Source organism: Phalangium opilio, unplaced genomic scaffold, assembly GCF_054372755.1.
Source record: "Phalangium opilio isolate 3A_F unplaced genomic scaffold, DU_Popi_V2 ptg000031l_1, whole genome shotgun sequence".
In the NCBI taxonomy this organism is placed as follows: Eukaryota; Metazoa; Arthropoda; class Arachnida; order Opiliones; family Phalangiidae; genus Phalangium; species Phalangium opilio.
The window spans coordinates 426,908-445,635 of record NW_028324158.1 but is presented as its reverse complement, the minus strand read 5'-3'; the positions used below and the strand labels follow the sequence as shown (position 1 = coordinate 445,635).

Sequence of the window (18,728 nt, the reverse complement as noted above, 5' to 3'; positions counted from 1 at the left end):
GCCTTACCCGTCTGGTTTCTACCACGTTCAACATCTCTATACTCGAGATCTTGGCGTTTAGCCGCCTTACAAGTCTGGTTTCTAGCACGTTCAACATCTCTAAACTCGGGATCTTGGCGTTTAGCAGCCTTACAAGCCTGGTTTCTATCACGTTCAACATCTCTATACTCGGGATCTTGACGTTTAGCCGACTTATACAATTGGTTTCTGGCACGTTCTCTTTCCCTATAATTTGGATCTTGGCGTTCAGTAGCCTTACTTATCTGATTTCTTACACGTTCGCTTGCTTTATACCTTTCATCAACCCTTATTAATTTCTTGGTAAATATACCACCCTGATTTTCAATTTCACAATGTGACTCATTCTCTCGCTTTTTCCCCTTACCTAGCGACTCTCTCTTATTGCGTTCTTCATTTTGTCTCAAGATTCTTAATCTTTCTAAGGGATAGACATTACCATGGGACGTACAAGGTACTTGTTCATCGCCCTCGATTATTTCACTAATATTAGCATTATCATTTTGTACATTATTGGGTTCCTCATTAATAGATATGCCTACGCTTACAGTACTTTCAATAGAGCTTTTATTTAATGCATCATCTTTCGCAGAATCATGGCCAACTGGCCTCGCGGTAGGACCAAAATTGGGTTTGCTAGATCCTGTTCCCGAAACAGCCTTTTTTCAGCTGCTAACACTCTTCTCCTTTCATTTTCTCGTTTCCTAATTTCAGGATCTGACCTTTTTGCCCTCATTCTTTCCCTCGCTTTACGTTTCCTGATTTCCTCTTTACTTAAATTATTATCTTCCTCCATTTTATTATTCATTTTATTATTCAGTTAAATACTCACAAAGATCCGCAAAAGCAATCCCCTTGCAAGACTCTGTAACGTTTGAAATATTATTTTCCGAAGAAAGTTATTACAGAAGATTGAATTATAAAGTACTACCTTTGAAATTCAAATAAAGAATGATAAAAGTGCGTAAAAAAGGTCTTTCACAAATAGGGGGCGTATAAACTAAACAGCATTTGTTTATATTTAAAAAATATACATTGCCAATAACACTTTTTAGACACAATAGTGGAAGTTTTAGTCTCATTTAAAACATGTAAAACAATTATCTCAATAACAATACCTAGCAATCTTAGCACCAAAATATTTTTTGATACAAAATAAATGTTCTATATTCTTCATTTTTGAAAATATATTTTTAAGCGTTTTTTATGATTACTCTCTACACCTACACTTATCTAACAAGGAGTATAAATCCACAAGTGGAAGCGGTGTTTTTATTGAAAATATATATTTTTAAGCGTTTATCATTACGCTCTACAGCTACACTAATCTTACACAAACAAGGAGTACTATAAACCCACTACTGGAAGCGGTATTTTTATTCAAACGTAAAACAATTTCGCTTAAGCTTAACATCTCTAGGAATCGGTAAAAATGTCTCTATCACTCCTCGGTAACTGTATGCGCAGGATTTTACGACATTGTAACTCAAATTCATCTGATTATGTTTTAACAAGGTTAAATCTAACTGGGAATAAGATGAAAGGAGTAGAAGCTTATCGGTATTAGGAAATATGAAATTTTATCTTAACAGTTCGTTAAATCATAAGTTTATAACGAAAAAACGCGGAAGGGGAAAACGAGCAGACAACAGCGAATTTTGGGGGTGCCAAAGTTGAACTTCCACTCGAAACGCAATGAGAAAGTGGATAAAATAATGCCATCAGCTATTTAACTGCGTCGATATATTTAACGACTTGACCCATGACATGCCCTTAACACTGGCTTCTATGAATCCTATTTATTCTTGGATGCTAGGAAACTTGGTAGACGTAACAAGTACCAAGTACCCAAGCATCCTTCAATAAACGTCTGGCAACATTGTGGTACGCATGGTACAACTAAAAAATAGGATGTGTATTTATCTTTCGACTCACTCCAAGCCGTTAAGCCCTCATTACAGAGGATTTGAAACACTATCGTAATTCATAGTGTCTCGAATCTCTACGTTCCTGTCCGTTATGAACAGTGCTGAGAGAATGATACATCAGAAAGAGCCATTCAAATCGAATTGCCGAAAATATTATCCATATTTTCATTTCATATTACAAAGAAAATAAATTATTATGGTTCTGTGAGGAGCTTCCTATTTTGGTTGTTGTTTTCAAAAATATATCGCAAAGCACAGGCCTTGATGGATACAGGAGGCAATGATTTATCGACTTCGGTACTTGAGAGGTTTATCTTTAATATTTAAATAAATATAATTATTTTTAATTATTTTAATCGCCAGTAAATAACTTTAAAAATAGTTAAATCGTTTAAAATAAAGTTGTTCCTATTATCTTTCGAAACTTTGCTAATATTGACGTTTAAAGTGAAGGGTACCCCTCTTGCCCGCTTTTTTCAAATTTTGGGATATATATACGATTCGTTTCCATTATAATAATAGATAAAAACGCATTCGCGTGAACCGATGGTGGAAGCCCTGCCATTGGGAGGCTAGACGTTTCTCGTAACCCTAGCCGATCGCCGCGTATATCTTGAAACCAATAATAGATAAAAACGCATTCGCGTGAAACGATGGTGGAAGCCCTGCCATTGGGAGGCTAGACGTTTCTCGTAACCCTAGCCGATCGCCGCGTATATCTTGAAACCAAACGGTGACGAAGGAAAAGAAGCCGGAATGGACTGACTGGCGTCTATGTGGAATGGACAAAGACCTGAAGATGGTGGTTCATAGAAGCTGGTGTCAATGTGGAATTGACGAAGAACAGAAGATGGTGGTGCATAGAAGCTGGTGCAAGGTGAAATTGACGAAGATCAGAAGATGTTTGTGCTAGGAAGCTAGCAAGTACAGACTAGTGTCCATGTGGAGTGGACGAAAACCAAAGCTGGTGGTGTTGGAACTCAAGTAGAATAGCCAGGGGAGACAAACCCAAATTTCCGTGAACTGTCAATGCAGTCCGGAAATTGGGAACACGTTTGCTCCGATACGCAAACTGCGAACGCGGTCACGTGGGGTCTGACAGACAGAAAGACAGACAGACACACAGACACACAGACACGGCCGGTGTAATACCTCTCCGTGACATACGTCACTCGGATTGGTAAAAATCAGTTTTTAAGTGTTTTTTAAAATTCTACCAATTTAACCTTCGTTCAGGGGGCTCGGTGGCGCAATGGTAGCGCTTCTGAAACCAAATCAGAAGGCTGCGTGTTCGAATCACGTCCGGGTCAAAGAGAGAATAAAAGTCAGTTTTTAAGTTGTTTTCAGAATTCTACCAATTAAACCTTCGTAAAGGGGGCTCGGTGGCGCAATGGTAGCGCGTCTGACTCCAGAACAGAAGGCTGCGTGTTCGAATCACGTCCGGGTCGAACAAATAATAAAGGTTAGTTTTTACGTTGTTTATAGAAATTCTACCAATTAAACTTTCGTAAAGGGGACTCGGTGGCTCAATTGTAGCGCGTCTGACTCCAGATCAGAAGGCTGCGTTTTCGAATCATGTCCGGGTCAAACAAATAATAAAGGTTAGTTTTTACATTGTTTATAGAAATTCTACCAATTAAACCGTCAGGGGGCTCGGTGGCGCAATGGTAGCGCGTCGGACACCAGATCAGAAGGCTGCGTGTTCGAATCACGTCTGGGTCAAAGAAATAATTAAAACTTAGTTTTTAAGTTGTTTATAGAATTCTACCAATTAAACTTCGTAAAGGGGGCTCGGTGGCGCAATAGTAGCGCGTCTGACTCCAGATCAGAAGGCTGCGTGTTGGAATCACGTCCGGGTCAAAGAAATAATAAAAATCAGTTTTTAAGTTGTTTATAGAATTCTACCAATTAAACTTCGTAAAGGGGGCTCGGTGGCGCAATAGTAGCGCGTCTGACTCCAGATCAGAAGGCTGCGTGTTCGAATCACGTCCGGGTCAAACAAATAATAAAGGTTAGTTTTTACGTTGTTTATAGAAATTCTACCAATTAAACCGTCAGGGGGCTCGGTGGCGCAATGGTAGCGCGTCTGACACCAGATCAGAAGGCTGCGTGTTCGAATCACGTCTGGGTCAAAGAAATAGTTAAAACTTAGTTTTTAAGTTGTTTATAGAATTCTACCAATTAAACTTCGTAAAGGGGGCTCGTTGGCGCAATAGTAGCGCGTCTGACTCCAGATCAGAAGGCTGCGTGTTGGAATCACGTCCGGGTCAAAGAAATAATAAAAATCAGTTTTTAAAATTCTACCAATAAAACCTTCGTAATGGGGGCTCGGTGGCGCAATGGTAGCGCGTCTGACTCCAGAATAGAAGGCTGCGTGTTCGAATCACGTCCGGGTCAAACAAATAATAAAGGTTAGTTTTAAGTTGTGTATAGAAATTCTACCAATTAAACCGTCAGGGGGCTCGGTGGCGCAATGGTAGCGCGTCTGACACCAGATCAGAAGGCTGCGTGTTCGAATCACGTCTGGGTCAAAGAAATAATTAAAACTTAGTTTTTAAGTTGTTTTTAAACTTCTACCCAATAAAACCTTCCTAATGGGGGCTCGGTGGCGCAATGGTAGCGCGTCTGACTCCAGAACAGAAGGCTGCGTGTTCGAATCACGTCCGGGTCAAACAAATAATAAAATTTAGTTTTTACGTTGTTTATAGAAATTCTACCAATTAAACCTTCGTATAGGGGACTCGGTGGCGCAATGGTAGCGCGTCTGACTCCAGATCAGAAGGCTGCGTGTTCGAATCACGTCCGGGTCAAACAAATAATAAAGGTTAGTTTTTACGTTGTTTATAGAAATTCTACCAATTAAACCGTCAGGGGGCTCGGTGGCGCAATGGTAGCGCGTCTGACACCAGATCAGAAGGCTGCGTCTTCGAATCACGTCTGGGTCAAAGAAATAATTAAAACTTAGTTTTTAAGTTGTTTATAGAATTCTACCAATTAAACTTCGTAAAGGGGGCTCGGTGGCGCAATAGTAGCGCGTCTGACTCCAGAATAGAAGGCTGCGTGTTCGAATCACGTCCGGGTCAAACAAATAATAAAGGTTAGTTTTAAGTTGTGTATAGAAATTCTACCAATTAAACCGTCAGGGGGCTCGGTGGCGCAATGGTAGCGCGTCTGACACCAGATCAGAAGGCTGCGTGTTCGAATCACGTCTGGGTCAAAGAAATAATTAAAACTTAGTTTTTAAGTTGTTTATAGAATTCTACCAATTAAACTTCGTAAAGGGGGCTCGGTGGCGCAATAGTAGCGCGTCTGACTCCAGAATAGAAGGCTGCGTGTTCGAATCACGTCCGGGTCAAACAAATAATAAAGGTTAGTTTTAAGTTGTGTATAGAAATTCTACCAATTAAACCGTCAGGGGGCTCGGTGGCGCAATGGTAGCGCGTCTGACACCAGATCAGAAGGCTGCGTGTTCGAATCACGTCTGGGTCAAAGAAATAATTAAAACTTAGTTTTTAAGTTGTTTTTAAACTTCTACCCAATAAAACCTTCCTAATGGGGGCTCGGTGGCGCAATGGTAGCGCGTCTGACTCCAGAACAGAAGGCTGCGTGTTCGAATCACGTCCGGGTCAAACAAATAATAAAATTTAGTTTTTACGTTGTTTATAGAAATTCTACCAATTAAACCTTCGTATAGGGGACTCGGTGGCGCAATGGTAGCGCGTCTGACTCCAGATCAGAAGGCTGCGTGTTCGAATCACGTCCGGGTCAAACAAATAATAAAGGTTAGTTTTTACGTTGTTTATAGAAATTCTACCAATTAAACCGTCAGGGGGCTCGGTGGTGCAATGGTAGCGCGTCTGACACCAGATCAGAAGGCTGCGTCTTCGAATCACGTCTGGGTCAAAGAAATAATTAAAACTTAGTTTTTAAGTTGTTTATAGAATTCTACCAATTAAACTTCGTAAAGGGGGCTCGGTGGCGCAATAGTAGCGCGTCTGACTCCAGATCAGAAGGCTGCGTGTTGGAATCACGTCCGGGTCAAAGAAATAATAAAGATCAGTTTTTAAGTTGTTTTTAAAATTCTACCAATAAAACCTTCGTAATTGGGGCTCGGTGGCGCAATGGTAGCGCGTCTGACTCTAGAACAGAAGGCTGCGTGTTCGAATCACGTCCGGGTCAAACAAATAATAAAGGTTAGTTTTTACGTTGTGTATAGAAATTCTACCAATTAAACCGTCAGGGGGCTCGGTGGCGCAATGGTAGCGCGTCTGACACCAGATCAGAAGGATGCGTGTTCGAATCACGTCTGGGTCAATGAAATAATTAAAACTTAGTTTTTAAGTTGTTTATAGAATTCTACCAATTAAACCTTCGTAAGGGGGGCTCGGCGGCGCAATGGTAGCGCGTCTGACTCCAGATCAGTAGGCTTTGCGTTGGAATCACGTCCGGGTCAAAGAAATAATAAAAATCAGTTTTTAAGTTGTTTTTAAAATTCTACCAATAAAACCTTCGTAATGGGGGCTCGGTGGCGCAATGGTAGCGCGTCTGACTCCAGAACAGAAGGCTGCGTGTTCGAATCACGTCCGGGTCAAACAAATAATAAAATTTAGTTTTTACGTTGTTTATAAACCAATTAAACCTTCGTAAAGGGGACTCGGTGGCGCAATGGTAGCGCGTCTGACTCCAGATCAGAAGGCTGCGTGTTCGAATCACGTCCGGGTCAAACAAATAATAAAGGTTAGTTTTTACGTTGTTTATAGAAATTCTACCAATTAAACCGTCAGGGGGCTCGGTGGCGCAATGGTAGCGCGTCTGACACCAGATCAGAAGGCTGCGTGTTCGAATCACGTCTGGGTCATAGAAATAATTAAAACTTAGTTTTTAAGTTGTTTATAGAATTCTACCAATTAAACTTCGTAAAGGGGGCTCGGTGGCGCAATAGTAGCGCGTCTGACTCCAGATCAGAAGGCTGCGTGTTGGAATCACGTCCGGGTCAAAGAAATAATAAAGATCAGTTTTTAAGTTGTTTTTAAAATTCTACCAATAAAACCTTCGTAATTGGGGCTCGGTGGCGCAATGGTAGCGCGTCTGACTCTAGAACAGAAGGCTGCGTGTTCGAAACACGTCCGGGTCAAACAAATAATAAAGGTTAGTTTTTACGTTGTGTATAGAAATTCTACCAATTAAACCGTCAGGGGGCTCGGTGGCGCAATGGTAGCGCGTCTGACACCAGATCAGAAGGCTGCGTGTTCGAATCACGTCTGGGTCAATGAAATAATTAAAACTTAGTTTTTAAGTTGTTTATAGAATTCTACCAATTAAACCTTCGTAAGGGGGCTCGGCGGCGAAATGGTAGCGCGTCTGACTCCAGATCAGTAGGCTTTGCGTTGGAATCACGTCCGGGTCAAAGAAATAATAAAAATCAGTTTTTAAGTTGTTTTTAAAATTCTACCAATAAAACCTTCGTAATGGGGGCTCGGTGGCGCAATGGTAGCGCGTCTGACTCCAGAACAGAAGGCTGCGTGTTCGAATCACGTCCGGGTCAAACAAATAATAAAATTTAGTTTTTACGTTGTTTATAGAAATTCTACCAATTAAACCTTCGTAAAGGGGACTCGGTGGCGCAATGGTAGCGCGTCTGACACCAGATCAGAAGGCTGCGTGTTCGAATCACGTCTGGGTCATAGAAATAATTAAAACTTAGTTTTTAAGTTGTTTATAGAATTCTACCAATTAAACTTCGTAAAGGGGGCTCGGTGGCGCAATAGTAGCGCGTCTGACTCCAGATCAGAAGGCTGCGTGTTGGAATCACGTCCGGGTCAAAGAAATAATAAAGATCAGTTTTTAAGTTGTTTTTAAAATTCTACCAATAAAACCTTCGTAATTGGGGCTCGGTGGCGCAATGGTAGCGCGTCTGACTCTAGAACAGAAGGCTGCGTGTTCGAAACACGTCCGGGTCAAACAAATAATAAAGGTTAGTTTTTACGTTGTGTATAGAAATTCTACCAATTAAACCGTCAGGGGGCTCGGTGGCGCAATGGTAGCGCGTCTGACACCAGATCAGAAGGCTGCGTGTTCGAATCACGTCTGGGTCAATGAAATAATTAAAACTTAGTTTTTAAGTTGTTTATAGAATTCTACCAATTAAACCTTCGTAAGGGGGCTCGGCGGCGAAATGGTAGCGCGTCTGACTCCAGATCAGTAGGCTTTGCGTTGGAATCACGTCCGGGTCAAAGAAATAATAAAAATCAGTTTTTAAGTTGTTTTTAAAATTCTACCAATAAAACCTTCGTAATGGGGGCTCGGTGGCGCAATGGTAGCGCGTCTGACTCCAGAACAGAAGGCTGCGTGTTCGAATCACGTCCGGGTCAAACAAATAATAAAATTTAGTTTTTACGTTGTTTATAGAAATTCTACCAATTAAACCTTCGTAAAGGGGACTCGGTGGCGCAATGGTAGCGCGTCTGACTCCAGATCAGAAGGCTGCGTGTTCGAATCACGTCCGGGTCAAACAAATAATAAAGGTTAGTTTTTACGTTGTTTATAGAAATTCTACCAATTAAACCGTCAGGGGGCTCGGTGGCGCAATGGTAGCGCGTCTGACACCAGATCAGAAGGCTGCGTGTTCGAATCACGTCTGGGTCATAGAAATAATTAAAACTTAGTTTTTAAGTTGTTTATAGAATTCTACCAATTAAACTTCGTAAAGGGGGCTCGGTGGCGCAATAGTAGCGCGTCTGACTCCAGATCAGAAGGCTGCGTGTTGGAATCACGTCCGGGTCAAAGAAATAATAAAGATCAGTTTTTAAGTTGTTTTTAAAATTCTACCAATAAAACCTTCGTAATTGGGGCTCGGTGGCGCAATGGTAGCGCGTCTGACTCTAGAACAGAAGGCTGCGTGTTCGAAACACGTCCGGGTCAAACAAATAATAAAGGTTAGTTTTTACGTTGTGTATAGAAATTCTACCAATTAAACCGTCAGGGGGCTCGGTGGCGCAATGGTAGCGCGTCTGACACCAGATCAGAAGGCTGCGTGTTCGAATCACGTCTGGGTCAATGAAATAATTAAAACTTAGTTTTTAAGTTGTTTATAGAATTCTACCAATTAAACCTTCGTAAGGGGGCTCGGCGGCGAAATGGTAGCGCGTCTGACTCCAGATCAGTAGGCTTTGCGTTGGAATCACGTCCGGGTCAAAGAAATAATAAAAATCAGTTTTTAAGTTGTTTTTAAAATTCTACCAATAAAACCTTCGTAATGGGGGCTCGGTGGCGCAATGGTAGCGCGTCTGACTCCAGAACAGAAGGCTGCGTGTTCGAATCACGTCCGGGTCAAACAAATAATAAAATTTAGTTTTTACGTTGTTTATAGAAATTCTACCAATTAAACCTTCGTAAAGGGGACTCGGTGGCGCAATGGTAGCGCGTCTGACACCAGATCAGAAGGCTGCGTGTTCGAATCACGTCTGGGTCATAGAAATAATTAAAACTTAGTTTTTAAGTTGTTTATAGAATTCTACCAATTAAACTTCGTAAAGGGGGCTCGGTGGCGCAATAGTAGCGCGTCTGACTCCAGATCAGAAGGCTGCGTGTTGGAATCACGTCCGGGTCAAAGAAATAATAAAGATCAGTTTTTAAGTTGTTTTTAAAATTCTACCAATAAAACCTTCGTAATTGGGGCTCGGTGGCGCAATGGTAGCGCGTCTGACTCTAGAACAGAAGGCTGCGTGTTCGAAACACGTCCGGGTCAAACAAATAATAAAGGTTAGTTTTTACGTTGTGTATAGAAATTCTACCAATTAAACCGTCAGGGGGCTCGGTGGCGCAATGGTAGCGCGTCTGACACCAGATCAGAAGGCTGCGTGTTCGAATCACGTCTGGGTCAATGAAATAATTAAAACTTAGTTTTTAAGTTGTTTATAGAATTCTACCAATTAAACCTTCGTAAGGGGGCTCGGCGGCGAAATGGTAGCGCGTCTGACTCCAGATCAGTAGGCTTTGCGTTGGAATCACGTCCGGGTCAAAGAAATAATAAAAATCAGTTTTTAAGTTGTTTTTAAAATTCTACCAATAAAACCTTCGTAATGGGGGCTCGGTGGCGCAATGGTAGCGCGTCTGACTCCAGAACAGAAGGCTGCGTGTTCGAATCACGTCCGGGTCAAACAAATAATAAAATTTAGTTTTTACGTTGTTTATAGAAATTCTACCAATTAAACCTTCGTAAAGGGGACTCGGTGGCGCAATGGTAGCGCGTCTGACTCCAGATCAGAAGGCTGCGTGTTCGAATCACGTCCGGGTCAAACAAATAATAAAGGTTAGTTTTTACGTTGTTTATAGAAATTCTACCAATTAAACCGTCAGGGGGCTCGGTGGCGCAATGGTAGCGCGTCTGACACCAGATCAGAAGGCTGCGTGTTCGAATCACGTCTGGGTCATAGAAATAATTAAAACTTAGTTTTTAAGTTGTTTATAGAATTCTACCAATTAAACTTCGTAAAGGGGGCTCGGTGGCGCAATAGTAGCGCGTCTGACTCCAGATCAGAAGGCTGCGTGTTGGAATCACGTCCGGGTCAAAGAAATAATAAAAATCAGTTTTAAAGTTGTTTTTAAAATTCTACCAATAAAACCTTCGTAATGGGGGCTCGGTGGCGCAATGGTAGCGCGTCTGACTCCAGAACAGAAGGCTGCGTGTTCGAATCACGTCCGGGTCAAAGAAATAATAAAAATCAGTTTTTAAGTAGTTTTTAAAATTCTACCAATAAAACCTTCGAAATGGGGGCTCGGTGGCGCAATGGTAGCGCGTCTGACTCCAGAACAGAAGGCTGCGTGTTCGAATCACGTCCGGGTCAAACAAATAATAAAGGTTAGTTTTTACGTTGTGTATAGAAATTCTACCAATTAAACCGTCAGGGGGCTCGGTGGCGCAATGGTAGCGCGTCTGACACCAGATCAGAAGGCTGCGTGTTCGAATCACGTCTGGGTCAAAGAAATAATTAAAACTTAGTTTTTAAGTTGTTTATAGAATTCTACCAGTTAAACCTTCGTAAGGGGGGCTCGGCGGCGCAATGGTAGCGCGTCTGACTCCAGATCAGTAGGCTTTGTGTTGGAATCACGTCCGGGTCAAAGAAATAATAAAAATCAGTTTTTAAGTTGTTTTTAAAATTCTACCAATAAAACCTTCGTAATGGGGGCTCGGTGGCGCAATGGTAGCGCGTCTGACTCCAGAACAGAAGGCTGCGTGTTCGAATCACGTCCGGGTCAAACAAATAATAAAATTTATTTTTTACGTTGTTTATAGAAATTCTACCAATTAAAGCTTCGAAAAGGGGACTCGGCGGCGCAATGGTAGCGCGTCTGACTCCAGATCAGTAGGCTTTGTGTTGGAATCACGTCCGGGTCAAAGAAATAATAAAAATCAGTTTTTAAGTTGTTTTTAAAATTCTACCAATAAAACCTTCGTAATGGGGGCTCGGTGGCGCAATGGTAGCGCGTCTGACTCCAGAACAGAAGGCTGCGTGTTCGAATCACGTCCGGGTCAAACAAATAATAAAATTTATTTTTTACGTTGTTTATAGAAATTCTACCAATTAAAGCTTCGAAAAGGGGACTCGGTGGCGCAATGGTAGCGCGTCTGACTCCAGATCAGTAGGCTTTGTGTTGGAATCACGTCCGGGTCAAAGAAATAATAAAAATCAGTTTTTAAGTTGTTTTTAAAATTCTACCAATAAAACTTTCGTAATGGGGGCTCGGTGGCGCAATGGTAGCGCGTCTGACTCCAGAACAGAAGGCTGCGTGTTCGAATCACGTCCGGGTCAAACAAATAATAAAATTTAGTTTTTACGTTGTTTATAGAAATTCTACCAATTAAAGCTTCGAAAAGGGGACTCGGTGGCGCAATGGTAGCGCGTCTGACTCCAGAACAGAAGGCTGCGTGTTCGAATCACGTCCGGGTCAAACAAATAATAAAGGTTAGTTTTTACGTTGTGTATAGAAATTCTACCAATTAAACCGTCAGGGGGCTCGGTGGCGCAATGGTAGCGCGTCTGACACCAGATCAGAAGGCTGCGTGTTCGAATCACGTCTGGGTCAAAGAAATAATTAAAACTTAGTTTTTAAGTTGTTTTTAAAATTCTACCAATAAAACCTTCGTAATGGGGGCTCGGTGGCTTAATGGTAGCGCGTCTGACTCCAGAACGGACGGCTGCGTGTTCGAATCACGTCCGGGTCAAACAAATAATAAAGGTTAGTTTTTACGTTGTGTATAGAAATTCTACCAATTAAACCGTCAGGGGGCTCGGTGGCGCAATGGTAGCGCGTCTGACACCAGATCAGAAGGCTGCGTGTTCGAATCACGTCTGGGTCAAAGAAATAATTAAAACTTAGTTTTTAAGTTGTTTATAGAATTCTACCAGTTAAACCTTCGTAAGGGGGGCTCGGCGGCGCAATGGTAGCGCGTCTGACTCCAGATCAGTAGGCTTTGTGTTGGAATCACGTCCGGGTCAAAGAAATAATAAAAATCAGTTTTTAAGTTGTTTTTAAAATTCTACCAATAAAACCTTCGTAATGGGGGCTCGGTGGCGCAATGGTAGCGCGTCTGACTCCAGAACAGAAGGCTGCGTGTTCGAATCACGTCCGGGTCAAACAAATAATAAAATTTAGTTTTTACGTTGTTTATAGAAATTCTACCAATTAAAGCTTCGAAAAGGGGACTCGGTGGCGCAATGGTAGCGCGTCTGACTCCAGATCAGAAGGCTGCGTGTTCGAATCACGTCCGGGTCAAACAAATAATAAAGGTTATTTTTTACGTTGTTTATAGAAATTCTACCAATTAAACCGTCAGGGGGCTCGGTGGCGCAATGGTAGCGCGTCTGACACCAGATCAGATGGCTGCGTGTTCGAATCACGTCTGGGTCAAAGAAATAATTAAAACTTAGTTTTTAAGTTGTTTATAGAATTCTACCAATTAAACTTCGTAAAGGGGGCTCGGTGGCGCAATAGTAGGGCGTCTGACTCCAGTTCAGAAGGCTGCGTGTTGGAATCACGTCCGGGTCAAAGAAATAATAAAAATCAGTTTTTAAGTTGTTTTTAAAATTCTACCAATTAAACTTCGTAAAGGGGCTCGGTGGCGCAATGGTAGCGCGTCTGACTCCAGAACAGAAGGCTGCGTGTTCGAATCACGTCCGGGTCAAACAAATAATAAAGGTTAGTTTTTACGTTGTGTATAGAAATTCTACGAATTAAACCGTCAGGGGGCTCGGTGGCGCAATGGTAGCGCGTCTGACACCAGATCAGAAGGCTGCGTGTTCGAATCACGTCTGGGTCAAAGAAATAATTAAAACTTAGTTTTTAAGTTGTTTATAGAATTCTACCAATTAAACTTCGTAAAGGGGGCTCGGTGGCGCAATAGTAGCGCGTCTGACTCCAGATCAGAAGGCTGCGTGTTAATATCACGTCCGGGTCCAAGAAATAATAAAAATCAGCTTTTAATTTGTTTTTAAAATTCTACTAATTAAACCTTCGTAAGGGGGGCTCGGCGGCGCAATGGTAGCGCGTCTGACTCCAGATCAGAAGGCTTTGTGTTGGAATCACCTCCGGGTCAAAGAAATAATGAAAATCAGTTTTTAAGTTGTTTTTAAAATTCTACCAATAAAACCTTCGTAATGGGGGCTCGGTGGCGCAATGGTAGCGCGTCTGACTCCAGAACAGAAGGCTGCGTGTTCGAATCACGTCCGGGTCAAACAAATAATAAAATTTAGTTTTTCCGTTGTTTATAGAAATTCTACCAATTTAACCTTCGTTCAGGAGGCTCGGTGGCGCAATGGCAGCGCTTCTGAAACCAGATCAGAAGGCTGCGTGTTCGAATCACGTCCGGGTCAAAGAAAGAATAAAAGTCAGTTTTTAAGTTGTTTTTAGAATTCTACCAATTAAACCTTCGTAAAGGGGACTCGGTGGCGCAATAGTAGCGCGTCTGACTCCAGATCAGAAGGCTGCGTGTTGGAATCACGTTCGTGTCAAAGAAATAATTAAAACTTAGTTTTTATGTTGTTTATAGAATTCTACCAATTAAACTTCGTAACGGGAGCTCGGTGGCGCAATAGTAGCGCTTCTGACTCCAGATCAGAAGGCTGCGTGTTGGAATCACGTCCGGGTCAAAGAAAGAATAAAAGTCAGTTTTTAAGTTGTTTTTAAAATTCTACCAATTAAACCTTCGTAAAGGGGGCTCGGTGGCGCAGTGGTAGCGCGTCTGACTCCAGATCAGAAGGCTGCGTGTTCGAATCACGTCCGGGTCAAACAAATAATAAAATTTAGTTTTTCCGTTGTTTATAGAAATTCTACCAATTTAACCTTCGTTCAGGGGGCTCGGTGGCGCAATGGTAGCGCTTCTGAAACCAGATCAGAAGGCTGCGTGTTCGAATCACGTCCGGGTCAAACAAATAATAAAATTTAGTTTTTCCGTTGTTTATAGAAATTCTACCAATTTAACCTTCGTTCAGGAGGCTCGGTGGCGCAATGGCAGCGCTTCTGAAACCAGATCAGAAGGCTGCGTGTTCGAATCACGTCCGGGTCAAAGAAAGAATAAAAGTCAGTTTTTAAGTTGTTTTTAGAATTCTACCAATTAAACCTTCGTAAAGGGGACTCGGTGGCGCAATAGTAGCGCGTCTGACTCCAGATCAGAAGGCTGCGTGTTGGAATCACGTTCGTGTCAAAGAAATAATTAAAACTTAGTTTTTATGTTGTTTATAGAATTCTACCAATTAAACTTCGTAACGGGAGCTCGGTGGCGCAATAGTAGCGCTTCTGACTCCAGATTAGAAGGCTGCGTGTTGGAATCACGTCCGGGTCAAAGAAAGAATAAAAGTCAGTTTTTAAGTTGTTTTTAAAATTCTACCAATTAAACCTTCGTAAAGGGGGCTCGGTGGCGCAGTGGTAGCGCGTCTGACTCCAGATCAGAAGGCTGCGTGTTCGAATCACGTCCGGGTCAAACAAATCATAAAATTTAGTTTTTCCGTTGTTTATAGAAATTCTACCAATTTAACCTTCGTTCAGGGGGCTCGGTGGCGCAATGGTAGCGCTTCTGAAACCAGATCAGAAGGCTGCGTGTTGGAATCACGTCCGGGTCAAAGAAATAATAAAAATCAGTTTTTAAGTTGTTTTTAAAATTCTACCAATTAAACCTTCGTAAGGGGGGCTCGGTGGTGCAATGGTAGCGCATCTGACTCCAGATCAGAAGGCTTTGTGTTGGAATCACGTCCGGGTCAAAGAAATAATAAAAATCAGTTTTTAAGTTGTTTTTAAAATTCTACCAATGAAACCTTCGAAATGGGGGCTCGGTGGCGCAATGGTAGAGCGTCTGACTCCAGAACAGAAGGCTGCGTGTTCGAATCACGTCCGGGTCAAACAAATAATAAAATTTAGTTTTTACGTTGTTTATAGAAATTCTACCAATTAAACCTTCGTAAAGGGGACTCGGTGGCGCAATGGTAGCGCGTCTGACTCCAGATCAGAAGGCTGCGTGTTCGAATCACGTCCGGGTCAAACAAATAATAAAATTTAGTTTTTACGTTGTTTATAGAAATTCTACCAATTAAACCTTCGTAAAGGGGACTCGGTGGCGCAATGGTAGCGCGTCTGACTCCAGATCAGAAGGCTGCGTGTTCGAATCACGTCCGGGTCAAACAAATAATAAAGGTTAGTTTTTAAGTTGTTTATAGAAATTCTACCAATTAAACCGTCAGGGGGCTCGGTGGCGCAATGGTAGTGCGTCTGACACCAGATCAGAAGGCTGCGTGTTCGAATCAGGTCTGGGTCAAAGAAATAATTAAAACTTAGTTTTTATGTTGTTTATAGAATTCTACCAATTAAACTTCGTAACGGGAGCTCGGTGGCGCAATAGTAGCGCTTCTGACTCCAGATCAGAAGGCTGCGTGTTGGAATCACGTCCGGGTCAAAGAAAGAATAAAAGTCAGTTTTTAAGTTGTTTTTAGAATTCTACCAATTAAACCTTCGTAAAGGGGACTCGGTGGCGCAATGGTAGCGCGTCTGACTCCAGATCAGAAGGCTGCGTGTTGGAATCACGTCCGGGTCAAAGAAATAATAAAAATCAGTTTTTAAGTGGTTTTTAAAATTCTACCAATTAAACCTTCGTAAAGGGGGCTCGGTGGCGCAATGGTAGCGCGTCTGACTCCAGATCAGAAGGCTGCGTGTTCGAATCTCGTCCGGGTCAAACAAATAATAAAATTTAGTTTTTCCGTTGTTTATAGAAATTCTACCAATTTAACCTTCGTTCAGGGGGCTCGGTGGCGCAATGGTAGTGCTTCTGAAACCAGATCAGAAGGCTGCGTGTTCGAATCACGTCCGGGTCAAAGAAAGAATAAAAGTCAGTTTTTAAGTTGTTTTTAGAATTCTACCAATTAAACCTTCGTAAACGGGGCTCGGTGGCGCAATAGTAGCGCGTCTGACTCCAGATCAGAAGGCTGCGTGTTCGAATCACGTCCGGGTCAAAGAAAGAATAAAAGTCAGTTTTTAAGTTGTTTTTAGAATTCTACCAATTAAACCGTCGTAAAGGGGACTCGGTGGCGCAATAGTAGCGCGTCTGACTCCAGATCAGAAGGCTGCGTGTTGGCATCACGTTCGGGTCAAAGAAATAATAAAAATCAGTTTTTAAGTTGTTTTTAAAATTCTACCAATTAAACCTTCGTAACGGGGGCTCGGTGGCGCAATGAAAGCGCGTCTGACTCCAGAACAGAAGGCTGCGTGTTCAAATCACGTCCGGGCCAAACAAATAATAAAATTTAGTTTTTACGTTGTTTATAGAAATTCTACCATTTAAACCGTCAGGGGGCTCGGTGGCGCAATAGTAGCGCGTCTGACTCCAGATCAGAAGGCTGCGTGTTGGAATCACGTCCGGGTCAAAGAAATAATAAAAATCAGTTTTTACGTTGTTTATAGAAATTCTACCAATTAAACCTTCGTAAAGGGGACTCGGTGGCGCAATGGTAGCGCGTCTGACTCCAGATCAGAAGGCTGCGTGTTCGAATCACGTCCGGGTCAAACAAATAATAAAGGTTAGTTTTTACGTTGTTTATAGAAATTCTACCAATTGAACCGTCAGGGGGCTCGGTGGCGCAATGGTAGCGCGTCTGACACCAGATCAGAAGGCTGCGTGTTCGAATCACGTCTGGGTCAAAGAAATAATTAAAACTTAGTTTTTAAGTTGTTTTTAGAATTCTACCAATTAAACCTTCGTAAAGGGGGCTCGGTGGCGCAATGGTAGTGCGTCTGACACCAGTTCAGAAGGCTGCGTGTTCGAATCAGGTCTGGGTCAAAGAAATAATTAAAACTTAGTTTTTATGTTGTTTATAGAATTCTACCAATTAAACTTCGTAACGGGAGCTCGGTGGCGCAATAGTAGCGCTTCTGACTCCAGGTCAGAAGGCTGCGTGTTGGAATCACGTCCGGGTCAAAGAAAGAATAAAAGTCAGTTTTTAAGTTGTTTTTAAAATTCTACCAATTAAACCTTCGTAAGGGGGGCTCTTTGGTGCAATGGTAGCACGTCTGACTCCAGATCAGAAGGCCGCGTGTTCGAATCACGTCCGGGTCAAACAAATAATAAAATTTAGTTTTTCCGTTGTTTATAGAAATTCTACCAATTTAACCTTCGTTCAGGGGGCTCGGTGGCGCAATGGTAGCGCTTCTGAAACCAGATCAGAAGGCTGCGTGTTCGAATCACGTCCGGGTCAAAGACATAATAAAAATCAGTTTTTAAGTTGTTTTTAAAATTCTACCAATTAAACCTTCGTAAAGGGGGCTTGGTGGCGCAATGGTAGCACGTCTGACTCCAGAACAGAAGGCTGCGTGTTCCAATCACGTCCGGGTCAAACAAATAATAAAATTTAGTTTTTACGTTGTTTATAGAAATTCTACCAATTAAACCTTCGTAAAGGGGACTCGGTGGCGCAATAGTAGCGCGTCTGACTCCAGATCAGAAGGCTGCGTGTTCGAATCATGTCCGGGTCAAAGAAATAATAAAAATCAGTTTTTAAGTTGTTTTTAAAATTCTACCAATTAAACCAATACAAAATCCGTGACAACGATTTCTTATTGAAAATTGAATTTGAACAGTTTTTTGAATGAATATCGTTACATTTGCTTGAATTAAAGCAAAAAGTACAAAAATAATGGTTTCAGTGATTATATTTGAAAATAGTGAAAAAATTCTCAAAATGTGCTTCTCTGGTCGAGAAACGTCGATTTTGAAAATGTTATTAAAAATCGAGGTACATTTTTATTTATTGATCAATCGAGATGAAATCACTTTTAATGAGTATTTTATAGGTAATTAAGCTGAATTGGGTCATAAATATGTCCAGAAAATAATGCATTAAAAAGTGTACCGAAAAAATCGCATGTTTTTTTTCTTCAAGATACAAAATCCGTGACAACGATTTCTTATATAAAATTGAATTTGAACAGTTTTTTGAATGAATATCGTTACATTTGCTTGAATTAAAGCAAAAAGTACAAAAACTATGGTTTCAGTAATTATATTTGAAAATAGTGAAAAAATTCTCAAAATGTGCTTCTCTGGTCGAGAAACGTCGATTTTGAAAATGTTATTATAAATCGAGGTACATTTTTATTTATTGATCAATCGAGATGAAATCACTTTTAATGAGTATTTTATACGTAATTAAGCTGAATTCGGTCAAAACTTTGTCCAGAAAAAAATGCATTAAAAATTGTACCGAAAAAATCGCATGTTTTTTTTCTTCAAGATACAAAATC

The 18,728-nt window shown here is 41.6% G+C and overlaps 52 non-coding genes across 52 annotated transcripts; all 52 read left to right on the top strand.

The window, feature by feature from the left end:
* Window positions 1-3,322: 3,322 nt before the first annotated feature.
* TRNAW-CCA (transfer RNA tryptophan (anticodon CCA)) lies at window positions 3,323-3,394 on the top strand. Its single transcript has one exon. It is a non-coding gene; the product is annotated as a tRNA-Trp (tRNA).
* A 477-nt stretch (window positions 3,395-3,871) lies between these two features.
* On the top strand, window positions 3,872-3,943 carry TRNAW-CCA (transfer RNA tryptophan (anticodon CCA)). The gene has a single exon. It is a non-coding gene; the product is annotated as a tRNA-Trp (tRNA).
* Window positions 3,944-4,006: 63 nt separating this feature from the next.
* Window positions 4,007-4,078, top strand: TRNAW-CCA (transfer RNA tryptophan (anticodon CCA)). Its single transcript has one exon. It is a non-coding gene; the product is annotated as a tRNA-Trp (tRNA).
* Window positions 4,079-4,405: 327 nt separating this feature from the next.
* TRNAW-CCA (transfer RNA tryptophan (anticodon CCA)) lies at window positions 4,406-4,477 on the top strand. Its single transcript has one exon. It is a non-coding gene; the product is annotated as a tRNA-Trp (tRNA).
* A 68-nt stretch (window positions 4,478-4,545) lies between these two features.
* TRNAW-CCA (transfer RNA tryptophan (anticodon CCA)) lies at window positions 4,546-4,617 on the top strand. The gene has a single exon. It is a non-coding gene; the product is annotated as a tRNA-Trp (tRNA).
* A 67-nt stretch (window positions 4,618-4,684) lies between these two features.
* TRNAW-CCA (transfer RNA tryptophan (anticodon CCA)) lies at window positions 4,685-4,756 on the top strand. The gene has a single exon. It is a non-coding gene; the product is annotated as a tRNA-Trp (tRNA).
* Window positions 4,757-5,091: 335 nt separating this feature from the next.
* Window positions 5,092-5,163, top strand: TRNAW-CCA (transfer RNA tryptophan (anticodon CCA)). Its single transcript has one exon. It is a non-coding gene; the product is annotated as a tRNA-Trp (tRNA).
* A 200-nt stretch (window positions 5,164-5,363) lies between these two features.
* Window positions 5,364-5,435, top strand: TRNAW-CCA (transfer RNA tryptophan (anticodon CCA)). The gene has a single exon. It is a non-coding gene; the product is annotated as a tRNA-Trp (tRNA).
* Window positions 5,436-5,503: 68 nt separating this feature from the next.
* Window positions 5,504-5,575, top strand: TRNAW-CCA (transfer RNA tryptophan (anticodon CCA)). Its single transcript has one exon. It is a non-coding gene; the product is annotated as a tRNA-Trp (tRNA).
* A 67-nt stretch (window positions 5,576-5,642) lies between these two features.
* On the top strand, window positions 5,643-5,714 carry TRNAW-CCA (transfer RNA tryptophan (anticodon CCA)). The gene has a single exon. It is a non-coding gene; the product is annotated as a tRNA-Trp (tRNA).
* A 474-nt stretch (window positions 5,715-6,188) lies between these two features.
* Window positions 6,189-6,260, top strand: TRNAW-CCA (transfer RNA tryptophan (anticodon CCA)). The gene has a single exon. It is a non-coding gene; the product is annotated as a tRNA-Trp (tRNA).
* Window positions 6,261-6,465: 205 nt separating this feature from the next.
* On the top strand, window positions 6,466-6,537 carry TRNAW-CCA (transfer RNA tryptophan (anticodon CCA)). The gene has a single exon. It is a non-coding gene; the product is annotated as a tRNA-Trp (tRNA).
* Window positions 6,538-6,597: 60 nt separating this feature from the next.
* On the top strand, window positions 6,598-6,669 carry TRNAW-CCA (transfer RNA tryptophan (anticodon CCA)). Its single transcript has one exon. It is a non-coding gene; the product is annotated as a tRNA-Trp (tRNA).
* Window positions 6,670-6,732: 63 nt separating this feature from the next.
* TRNAW-CCA (transfer RNA tryptophan (anticodon CCA)) lies at window positions 6,733-6,804 on the top strand. Its single transcript has one exon. It is a non-coding gene; the product is annotated as a tRNA-Trp (tRNA).
* Window positions 6,805-7,143: 339 nt separating this feature from the next.
* TRNAW-CCA (transfer RNA tryptophan (anticodon CCA)) lies at window positions 7,144-7,215 on the top strand. Its single transcript has one exon. It is a non-coding gene; the product is annotated as a tRNA-Trp (tRNA).
* Window positions 7,216-7,419: 204 nt separating this feature from the next.
* TRNAW-CCA (transfer RNA tryptophan (anticodon CCA)) lies at window positions 7,420-7,491 on the top strand. The gene has a single exon. It is a non-coding gene; the product is annotated as a tRNA-Trp (tRNA).
* Window positions 7,492-7,558: 67 nt separating this feature from the next.
* Window positions 7,559-7,630, top strand: TRNAW-CCA (transfer RNA tryptophan (anticodon CCA)). The gene has a single exon. It is a non-coding gene; the product is annotated as a tRNA-Trp (tRNA).
* A 339-nt stretch (window positions 7,631-7,969) lies between these two features.
* On the top strand, window positions 7,970-8,041 carry TRNAW-CCA (transfer RNA tryptophan (anticodon CCA)). The gene has a single exon. It is a non-coding gene; the product is annotated as a tRNA-Trp (tRNA).
* Window positions 8,042-8,245: 204 nt separating this feature from the next.
* TRNAW-CCA (transfer RNA tryptophan (anticodon CCA)) lies at window positions 8,246-8,317 on the top strand. Its single transcript has one exon. It is a non-coding gene; the product is annotated as a tRNA-Trp (tRNA).
* Window positions 8,318-8,384: 67 nt separating this feature from the next.
* Window positions 8,385-8,456, top strand: TRNAW-CCA (transfer RNA tryptophan (anticodon CCA)). Its single transcript has one exon. It is a non-coding gene; the product is annotated as a tRNA-Trp (tRNA).
* Window positions 8,457-8,519: 63 nt separating this feature from the next.
* On the top strand, window positions 8,520-8,591 carry TRNAW-CCA (transfer RNA tryptophan (anticodon CCA)). Its single transcript has one exon. It is a non-coding gene; the product is annotated as a tRNA-Trp (tRNA).
* A 339-nt stretch (window positions 8,592-8,930) lies between these two features.
* On the top strand, window positions 8,931-9,002 carry TRNAW-CCA (transfer RNA tryptophan (anticodon CCA)). The gene has a single exon. It is a non-coding gene; the product is annotated as a tRNA-Trp (tRNA).
* Window positions 9,003-9,206: 204 nt separating this feature from the next.
* Window positions 9,207-9,278, top strand: TRNAW-CCA (transfer RNA tryptophan (anticodon CCA)). The gene has a single exon. It is a non-coding gene; the product is annotated as a tRNA-Trp (tRNA).
* A 67-nt stretch (window positions 9,279-9,345) lies between these two features.
* Window positions 9,346-9,417, top strand: TRNAW-CCA (transfer RNA tryptophan (anticodon CCA)). Its single transcript has one exon. It is a non-coding gene; the product is annotated as a tRNA-Trp (tRNA).
* Window positions 9,418-9,756: 339 nt separating this feature from the next.
* TRNAW-CCA (transfer RNA tryptophan (anticodon CCA)) lies at window positions 9,757-9,828 on the top strand. Its single transcript has one exon. It is a non-coding gene; the product is annotated as a tRNA-Trp (tRNA).
* Window positions 9,829-10,032: 204 nt separating this feature from the next.
* Window positions 10,033-10,104, top strand: TRNAW-CCA (transfer RNA tryptophan (anticodon CCA)). The gene has a single exon. It is a non-coding gene; the product is annotated as a tRNA-Trp (tRNA).
* Window positions 10,105-10,171: 67 nt separating this feature from the next.
* TRNAW-CCA (transfer RNA tryptophan (anticodon CCA)) lies at window positions 10,172-10,243 on the top strand. The gene has a single exon. It is a non-coding gene; the product is annotated as a tRNA-Trp (tRNA).
* Window positions 10,244-10,306: 63 nt separating this feature from the next.
* TRNAW-CCA (transfer RNA tryptophan (anticodon CCA)) lies at window positions 10,307-10,378 on the top strand. The gene has a single exon. It is a non-coding gene; the product is annotated as a tRNA-Trp (tRNA).
* A 204-nt stretch (window positions 10,379-10,582) lies between these two features.
* On the top strand, window positions 10,583-10,654 carry TRNAW-CCA (transfer RNA tryptophan (anticodon CCA)). The gene has a single exon. It is a non-coding gene; the product is annotated as a tRNA-Trp (tRNA).
* Window positions 10,655-10,720: 66 nt separating this feature from the next.
* TRNAW-CCA (transfer RNA tryptophan (anticodon CCA)) lies at window positions 10,721-10,792 on the top strand. Its single transcript has one exon. It is a non-coding gene; the product is annotated as a tRNA-Trp (tRNA).
* Window positions 10,793-10,855: 63 nt separating this feature from the next.
* TRNAW-CCA (transfer RNA tryptophan (anticodon CCA)) lies at window positions 10,856-10,927 on the top strand. The gene has a single exon. It is a non-coding gene; the product is annotated as a tRNA-Trp (tRNA).
* A 205-nt stretch (window positions 10,928-11,132) lies between these two features.
* On the top strand, window positions 11,133-11,204 carry TRNAW-CCA (transfer RNA tryptophan (anticodon CCA)). The gene has a single exon. It is a non-coding gene; the product is annotated as a tRNA-Trp (tRNA).
* A 205-nt stretch (window positions 11,205-11,409) lies between these two features.
* Window positions 11,410-11,481, top strand: TRNAW-CCA (transfer RNA tryptophan (anticodon CCA)). The gene has a single exon. It is a non-coding gene; the product is annotated as a tRNA-Trp (tRNA).
* A 205-nt stretch (window positions 11,482-11,686) lies between these two features.
* On the top strand, window positions 11,687-11,758 carry TRNAW-CCA (transfer RNA tryptophan (anticodon CCA)). The gene has a single exon. It is a non-coding gene; the product is annotated as a tRNA-Trp (tRNA).
* A 67-nt stretch (window positions 11,759-11,825) lies between these two features.
* Window positions 11,826-11,897, top strand: TRNAW-CCA (transfer RNA tryptophan (anticodon CCA)). Its single transcript has one exon. It is a non-coding gene; the product is annotated as a tRNA-Trp (tRNA).
* Window positions 11,898-11,960: 63 nt separating this feature from the next.
* TRNAW-CCA (transfer RNA tryptophan (anticodon CCA)) lies at window positions 11,961-12,032 on the top strand. Its single transcript has one exon. It is a non-coding gene; the product is annotated as a tRNA-Trp (tRNA).
* A 202-nt stretch (window positions 12,033-12,234) lies between these two features.
* Window positions 12,235-12,306, top strand: TRNAW-CCA (transfer RNA tryptophan (anticodon CCA)). Its single transcript has one exon. It is a non-coding gene; the product is annotated as a tRNA-Trp (tRNA).
* Window positions 12,307-12,511: 205 nt separating this feature from the next.
* TRNAW-CCA (transfer RNA tryptophan (anticodon CCA)) lies at window positions 12,512-12,583 on the top strand. The gene has a single exon. It is a non-coding gene; the product is annotated as a tRNA-Trp (tRNA).
* A 67-nt stretch (window positions 12,584-12,650) lies between these two features.
* Window positions 12,651-12,722, top strand: TRNAW-CCA (transfer RNA tryptophan (anticodon CCA)). Its single transcript has one exon. It is a non-coding gene; the product is annotated as a tRNA-Trp (tRNA).
* Window positions 12,723-12,785: 63 nt separating this feature from the next.
* On the top strand, window positions 12,786-12,857 carry TRNAW-CCA (transfer RNA tryptophan (anticodon CCA)). The gene has a single exon. It is a non-coding gene; the product is annotated as a tRNA-Trp (tRNA).
* Window positions 12,858-13,059: 202 nt separating this feature from the next.
* TRNAW-CCA (transfer RNA tryptophan (anticodon CCA)) lies at window positions 13,060-13,131 on the top strand. Its single transcript has one exon. It is a non-coding gene; the product is annotated as a tRNA-Trp (tRNA).
* A 63-nt stretch (window positions 13,132-13,194) lies between these two features.
* On the top strand, window positions 13,195-13,266 carry TRNAW-CCA (transfer RNA tryptophan (anticodon CCA)). The gene has a single exon. It is a non-coding gene; the product is annotated as a tRNA-Trp (tRNA).
* A 342-nt stretch (window positions 13,267-13,608) lies between these two features.
* Window positions 13,609-13,680, top strand: TRNAW-CCA (transfer RNA tryptophan (anticodon CCA)). The gene has a single exon. It is a non-coding gene; the product is annotated as a tRNA-Trp (tRNA).
* Window positions 13,681-14,161: 481 nt separating this feature from the next.
* TRNAW-CCA (transfer RNA tryptophan (anticodon CCA)) lies at window positions 14,162-14,233 on the top strand. The gene has a single exon. It is a non-coding gene; the product is annotated as a tRNA-Trp (tRNA).
* Window positions 14,234-14,853: 620 nt separating this feature from the next.
* On the top strand, window positions 14,854-14,925 carry TRNAW-CCA (transfer RNA tryptophan (anticodon CCA)). Its single transcript has one exon. It is a non-coding gene; the product is annotated as a tRNA-Trp (tRNA).
* A 482-nt stretch (window positions 14,926-15,407) lies between these two features.
* On the top strand, window positions 15,408-15,479 carry TRNAW-CCA (transfer RNA tryptophan (anticodon CCA)). The gene has a single exon. It is a non-coding gene; the product is annotated as a tRNA-Trp (tRNA).
* Window positions 15,480-15,546: 67 nt separating this feature from the next.
* TRNAW-CCA (transfer RNA tryptophan (anticodon CCA)) lies at window positions 15,547-15,618 on the top strand. The gene has a single exon. It is a non-coding gene; the product is annotated as a tRNA-Trp (tRNA).
* A 339-nt stretch (window positions 15,619-15,957) lies between these two features.
* On the top strand, window positions 15,958-16,029 carry TRNAW-CCA (transfer RNA tryptophan (anticodon CCA)). Its single transcript has one exon. It is a non-coding gene; the product is annotated as a tRNA-Trp (tRNA).
* A 66-nt stretch (window positions 16,030-16,095) lies between these two features.
* Window positions 16,096-16,167, top strand: TRNAW-CCA (transfer RNA tryptophan (anticodon CCA)). The gene has a single exon. It is a non-coding gene; the product is annotated as a tRNA-Trp (tRNA).
* Window positions 16,168-16,372: 205 nt separating this feature from the next.
* TRNAW-CCA (transfer RNA tryptophan (anticodon CCA)) lies at window positions 16,373-16,444 on the top strand. Its single transcript has one exon. It is a non-coding gene; the product is annotated as a tRNA-Trp (tRNA).
* A 478-nt stretch (window positions 16,445-16,922) lies between these two features.
* On the top strand, window positions 16,923-16,994 carry TRNAW-CCA (transfer RNA tryptophan (anticodon CCA)). The gene has a single exon. It is a non-coding gene; the product is annotated as a tRNA-Trp (tRNA).
* A 63-nt stretch (window positions 16,995-17,057) lies between these two features.
* On the top strand, window positions 17,058-17,129 carry TRNAW-CCA (transfer RNA tryptophan (anticodon CCA)). The gene has a single exon. It is a non-coding gene; the product is annotated as a tRNA-Trp (tRNA).
* The last annotated feature ends 1,599 nt before the right edge of the window (window positions 17,130-18,728 follow it).